Source organism: Equus przewalskii, chromosome 8 (genome assembly GCF_037783145.1).
Source record: "Equus przewalskii isolate Varuska chromosome 8, EquPr2, whole genome shotgun sequence".
NCBI classification, from domain to species: domain Eukaryota; kingdom Metazoa; phylum Chordata; class Mammalia; order Perissodactyla; family Equidae; genus Equus; species Equus przewalskii.
Window position 1 is genome coordinate 44,985,959 of NC_091838.1, and position 6,472 is coordinate 44,992,430.

At 47.1% G+C, this 6,472-nt stretch overlaps 1 long non-coding RNA gene across 1 annotated transcript; it reads left to right on the forward strand.

The window, feature by feature from the left end:
* The first annotated feature begins 895 nt into the window (after nucleotides 1–895).
* On the forward strand, nucleotides 896–6,014 carry LOC139085327 (uncharacterized). Its single transcript, XR_011543610.1, has 3 exons — nucleotides 896–1,027; nucleotides 4,915–5,173; nucleotides 5,875–6,014. It is a non-coding gene; the product is annotated as an uncharacterized lncRNA (long non-coding RNA).
* The last annotated feature ends 458 nt before the right edge of the window (nucleotides 6,015–6,472 follow it).

The window sequence follows — 6,472 nt, forward strand, 5'->3', positions numbered from 1 at the left end:
TCTCCAAAACGAGCGTCAGTTGTAATCTCTCTTCCGTCCGACCCCCCACACACACCTGACTTGTACCAGGTAGCCCCCCCTTGTCTGCTAAAGGATATTCTGGGTTCCTAGTGTGTTTCCATCTTATTTTTAAGCAGAACATGAGCCAAAGGCTTCATCTTGTGACCTACAAGTCTGTGCCAGCTGGGCTTGGAGATGCTGACGTGGCCCTAAAAGTCATTGCATGTATATTAAAATCCCCGATTCTCCCCACTCCGCAGCACCTCTGGGATCTTTTATCAGAGCCCTTTACAGAGGAAAACAGGCACAGGTAATAGATTACTGCAGTGTTGCCTGGCCGTCACCTACGAGACCAGCTGTGCCTCTCAATTCTGAGTGCAGCCCCCAAATAAATGAGGCTCATGTGCTCCTAGCTGAGCAGTCATTCAGCATGGTGGACCAATGAGAATGCAGGCACTTCGAGCTCACCTCTGCCCCTACCACTTTAGAGAAGAGGAAACAGGGGCCGAGGGAGGTGACGTGGCTTTCCCAACCTCACAGAGCCTGTGCTTTTCTCATTAAAGCATTGTTACTGCACAACATTGGGGTTCACTTGCCCAATGCACATAAGCAAGCCAACCAATTATGGCATCAGCCTTTGGGAAAAGAGGTCAGCTTTATTCTGCGAGTTCAACCTGCAAGGAGAACAGGGGATGTGTGCCCACAGATCTGTCTCCCTGATTCAGGATTTGGGGCAAAATTTAAGAGGTTAGGGAGAACAGGCTGGCATGTAGAAATGTGGTGGGATGGGTTTTGATTGGTGGGCTTCAAGCATTTATGGTAACGTTCCAAACATTTATGACAGGGCTCCAAACATTTATGACAGGGTTCTAAACAGTTTTGATGAGGTGGGGAAGGAATTTTAACACCAGGTCTTCTTGAATGAGGGACCCACGCTCCTGATGAGAGTCTGAGCTTCAGGTTCTGGTCATGTTCTGGTCCTTAGGTTCCCTGGGAAGGAGGATCTTTGGTTCTGCGATCATTTCAGGTCATGATTTCTTCTTTTGCACATGTCCCGGCTACATGACTTTGCAGATTTTCTGAAAGGCTATTCTTAATCACTCTATTGATAAAAAAAGGGGGTCAGTTGAACTGGTCTTGGAGGACCCTCTGTTACAACATAAGGCTCAGCCAGGGTTAAAATTGTAACTCAATCAGCAATCATTATGTGTCATTTTTCTAATTGCTTCAGAAATAAATATGTGCAGTCTGGGGTCCTGCTTGCGGGAGCGGGAGGAAGGGAAGGGGACAAAGGCAGCCATCATTTGCCATTAGAACAGCAAGGGGTCCACAGGGAGAGGTATGGCAGGTGGGCTTTCTCTGAGATTCTCAGCTGCTCTCTCTCCTGCCTTTTGCCTGCTCCTAGAGATTCTCCTAGAGATCTGGGATTGGCAACTGCCAGGGATCTGGGAGGAGACGCTCCCCGTTCCCTTAGCTCCTGCAGAGAGCCGTGTTCATAGCCAGAGGTACTCAGAAGGAGCTCGTGGACACCTCTCGCCTCCTCTCTGAGGGTCTCTCCCTTCTGGCATTGAACCTGCAGCAGCAAGCCCAACCCCAGCCCCCTGTCTGAGACCCTTCAGGTCTGCCTCCTGTTTTGGGATATTTGCATTAAACAGGGGACTCTGCCCTGGGAATACAAAGAGGAGAAAAACAGCACCTGGTCCTCTGCCTGGAAAGGCTCAGCCCCGGGGTGGGGAGACTGAAAAAGCACAGTGACCCTTGTTCTCTCACGCCCTGCTCCCATCCATGCACCTTCCCTAACAGCACCATGGTTTCTTTCCATGTTGGCTTTAGTGGGGTGGTAAACCCATGCACCTGCCCCCTGGTTAGAGAAATCAGAAGCTGCTTTCCCCAAAGCCTCCCTCAGTGCTCTCATGTCACAGGGACCAGGCTGGACTAGCCTTAGTAAACACATGCTTTCCCCCATTTCTAGGTCTTGGGTGGGTATCCCAAGGAGCCTTGATGTGGTCCCTCCACCCACATGGTGGCATCCTGAGTGCAAAGTCCTGGTAAATGCAACTCCCAGGGGTTCCCATCTAGCCCCCTGGGGCCACCTTGCCTCCTGTCTGTCTCCCAGTCTGGCGTTTCAACAGTCCTGTTGATTCTGAGGCCCTGATCTACCCCCTGATGAAAGCCCTTTCCCCTGCTAATCAGAATCACTTTCTGTCACTCGCAGTCAAGGAACCCTGAGGGATACAAATTTGTGCACAGATAATCCTCAGCAGATGTGGTAAATGCTAACGTTATCACCAAGTGCCGCTGAGAGAGGGAAAAATGAGTGGGAGGTGGGAAAGGTAGGGGTGGTGGGGAGGTGGGAGGAGTCGGGGGGTGATAGGGGCAGAGATCCAGGAAGCCTGCAATACGTCCTGCAATTGTCCCTGTTCCACCTCTGCTTCTGCCCCTGTGCGACAGCCACAGCCAGGTCTCTTCCTCTGAGCTTCCTCCTCAGAACTGAGGCCTGATGCCAGCAGATGCAGCCACACAAGAGCTGCACCTGCCTTTTCCTTCCACCTCTGGGAGGAGCCCCAGGAAAAGTGGGTGGTGACAGAGAAGCCAAGCCAAGGAGAGTGTGTTTGGCATCCTTGCAACCTCACAAGCAGTCTCTCCTGAGTGCCCAAGCCCAGACCTTCCACTGGTCATGTCTTGGGACCATGGCAGCTTTGGGTTCTAGTACCTTCCACCCCTCCCCCCACCCCAGCTTGCTGGAAAAAAATCCCCTCTTCCTGTTGTTTACCCATTCTCCATTTCCCCAGGGCCATATTGGCCCACATCAAAGTTTTATACTTTAATGAGGACCATGCTTGTAATGCTCTGGATTAGTAATTTCCATAGAGATTCTAGTAAAACAACAAATTCAAGTGAATTGACCCTGACAAAACTCTAGCCAAAAAAAGAGAAGAGGGCCAATTGCATATTATTGTCTTCAAACCTCAAACTCACAACTTATCTGGTGTTCCCCAGTGCCAGGGACAAAGGCAAGTTAAGCCCTCCCTCACGCCTGCCCCGCTTTTAATGAGAGCATTGGAAACAAGGTCTGGGAGCGATCTGCTCAAGGTTTGAGCCATTGGCTCCTAGACAAGGAGGCATCTTGGGGAAAAATGTTATAATGCAATTGTGACGAAAATCTCTTTCCAAGAGAAGATTTGCAGACATTGAACACTATCCACAGACAGTTTTGGACGGAGCCCCTGGTGGAGGAGAACCGAGATGCTTTTGAACCTGAGTTTTCTCCCTGCTGCACTTGGAACAGCTCCTTCCACTTGGGATGTTGTGTTTGAGGTTTGGCAATGAGGTGGCATTTCCTTAAAAGGGAAAGAAAATACATATTTCGGTGGCTATGGCTCAGGTAGCACATGTTCCCAGAGGAAATGAAAGTCTTTGAAAGGAATGTTTGCCTCATTCAGTATAAATAATGTTGATTTGTTTATGTCTTAACCTCTGTTTGGTGAGTAATGAGCAAAAATATATCTTCTGAGACTTGGAGCACGCTGGATCCTTTTCAGTGGCCGCACCGGGTAAACAAAGATGAAAAGAAGAGAGAGCCACCGTGGCCCCAATGAAATACAGTCTTCTTAACTCAATCACTCTGAAGTTTGGATGACTTGGGCTGTTCCTGGGAAAAGATCAGCTCTTTCATTGGCATTTTTCTTTCTTTCTTTTTCTGCTTGCTACTTATGACTCCGGGAAATTTTGAATTAGTTCTTAGTGTTTAAAAAAAGTAAGTAATTATATAATTTAGTTTGGACGTTGTATGATATGGTAGAACTGGGGATCAGTCAAGTTCCTGGATTTGATCTGAAGACTGGCTCCAGGAGCTACTGGCTGTTGGACCTTGGGAAAGCCACTTTTCCCTTCTAAGCCTCAGTTACTGCTGCATGAAGGGTGATAGCACCCACCTCACCTCCCAGGGCTGTTATGCAGACCAAATGAAACCATGAATTGAAAGTGCTTTGGGAATTGCAAAGCATGTCACACTTGTAAGAGAAAGAAGAAAAAGGAAGCCAAAGTTTATTGGGCACCCAATGTGTACCAGGCACTTTGCAAATCATCTGGGCAGCAGCCTCCCGAGCACTTTCTAAACATCCATCTTGTTGCTTCCACCCCAATCCGTCCTTCAATGGCAGCCAAAGTGATGTAAATCATATCATGTCATTCCCAGCTTTAAAATCACTGAATGTTTTCCCATTACAATTAAAATGGTATTCAAACTACCTCCAATGACCTACGAGGCCCTGCCTGATCCAGCTCTTCCTTCTCCTCCAGGCACAGGGCCCCCCATGCTGTCCCTCACTCTCTTCTATTCAACACTACTCTTCCTTTAGTCCTTTGGCCATGCTCAGCTCTTTTCTGTCTCAGGGCCTTTGCACATTCCATTCCTCCTTTCTTCACCTGGTCAATCTTTTTTCATCCTTCTCAGTTTACATGTCATTTCCCCCTCTCAGTCAGGACTGCTATACTGACCAGAGGGGTGTACAATACATAACTCAAGAGGGCACCATTCACAGAGACTACAGTTTGCACAAGATGGTGACCCTGTTCTCAGCCTCCATCCTTACTCCCATTATACCTTGATTTGCACTGCACTTCTCCTTCATAGCAATCTGCACATTTATAATCATTTATTCCTTAGATGCCCATCTTCTCCACTAGACCATCAGGGTAGGGACCATAACTCTCCTGTTCATTTCAGAATCCTCAGCATCTAGAACAGTGCCTGCACAGAGAAGCTACTCAATAAATATGCGTGGACTAAACTTCCATGAAGTATAGATGAGTACATGTCATGCAACCTCAATTGAATGTCCCTGAATAAGCGTGAGCACTGAGGTTTGACAAATGCCTCAGCAACTGCCTATTGTCCCTCTCCATCCCCAGTGCCAGCATGGACCTGAAGCTAAGAAGTCCAGATATGCCACAGGCCAGGTTCAAAGGCTCCCAGAGGAAGAAGGACGGCTGGGCCATGGGAACTGAGCCCTGCCTCCTGCTGCTAAGAGACACACCCTGCCTGCTGGAGGCATTTAGCTTCTCTCTCCGGAAATGAATTATTCCAAGAAAAGCATATGAGAGCAGAGTCTGAAGTCCCACAGATTTGAATTTTAATCCCGCCCTATCACAGGCTAGCTGGTAATTACTGGTAAGTGATTATAAAATGTGCTGTCCTTTATCCTTGCTAGGATATTTTTAAATGAAGCAAAGCCCTGTATAAGCTCTAAAGAATGGCTCTAACAATGTCGTGTAGCACTGTCGTTTATAGCTGATTATAAACCTCTCCAAGAATGTGGTCGCCATTGCTTCCCTCTCACCTGGTTTTAGGCTGCAGCTGTCTTTAGTCACAGCTTGTTGATTAACCAATCACAAAAGAGTCAGGAGCAGGAGATCATGCCCACTCTGTATTTTGCATGGTATTAAAATAAATGACACTAGCAACCTCAGCACTGTCATTTTGCGAGCCCTCATTCATTCACTGATTCTTAGAGCAAACATTTATCAAATGCCTTCTCTGCACCAGGGACTGTGTTATGTGTTGGAAAGGACATGCTTCCTACCTTTGAGGAGCTCACCAGCTAGTGCAGGGAGTTGGGGGAAGAGAGGGAGCAACACGCAAGCAAAGGAGAAGCCTATTAAGATGGAGGGATGAACAGGGTTCCACGGTAGCACGGGGGAAGCTGAGCCACTCTGCCTTGCTGAGGAGATGCTTCTCAGGGCCACGGTCTTGCAAGGCCACCTTGGGTCTGGCAGGATGCAGAGAAACATTCTCAAGAAAGGGAACGGGAGAAGGCTTTCTGGAGCTATTCCTAGGCAGTAGGAACCAATTGGATGCCTTCTGTTTTTCAGTCATCTGCTTCAAGACTCTTAGTTTCCCGTCATCAGCCCAGGAGAACAAATGGAGGAAACGTTTGCAGAGCACCAGCCCCTCCGGGTCTCCAGGACCCAGGCCTCCCAGGTGGGCTTGTCAGTAGGAGGCCTATGAGCAGCAACACAACTTACATTCCTGTTGAATGTGTGCGGTTTGCCAGGGGGAACTTCGCTCAGTGCATTTTCCTTCAATTTTTGTAAACTTGTGTATTTCAGATGAAATGTCATTGTTGGATGAGAAGACTTATTTATATCACTTAAAATGCCATTCTTTATTCAAAGTAGAAGAAGCCTCTATAAGCTGTTTTTGTTTGTTTATAAATGCTGAAGCATTTTTTGGGCCATCATTACAATATTTTTTATTACTATTGATCCTTCCTTGGAAACTTTGTTACTTTGGTTATTCTTATTTTTACTGAGGTATAATTGACATATAACATCACATTAGTTTCAGGTGTGCAACTTAATGATTCAACATTTGTATACATTGTTAAATGATCACCACAATAAGTCTAGTTAACATCCATCACTATACACAGTTGCAAAATAGTTTTTTTTCTTGTAATGAGAACTTTTA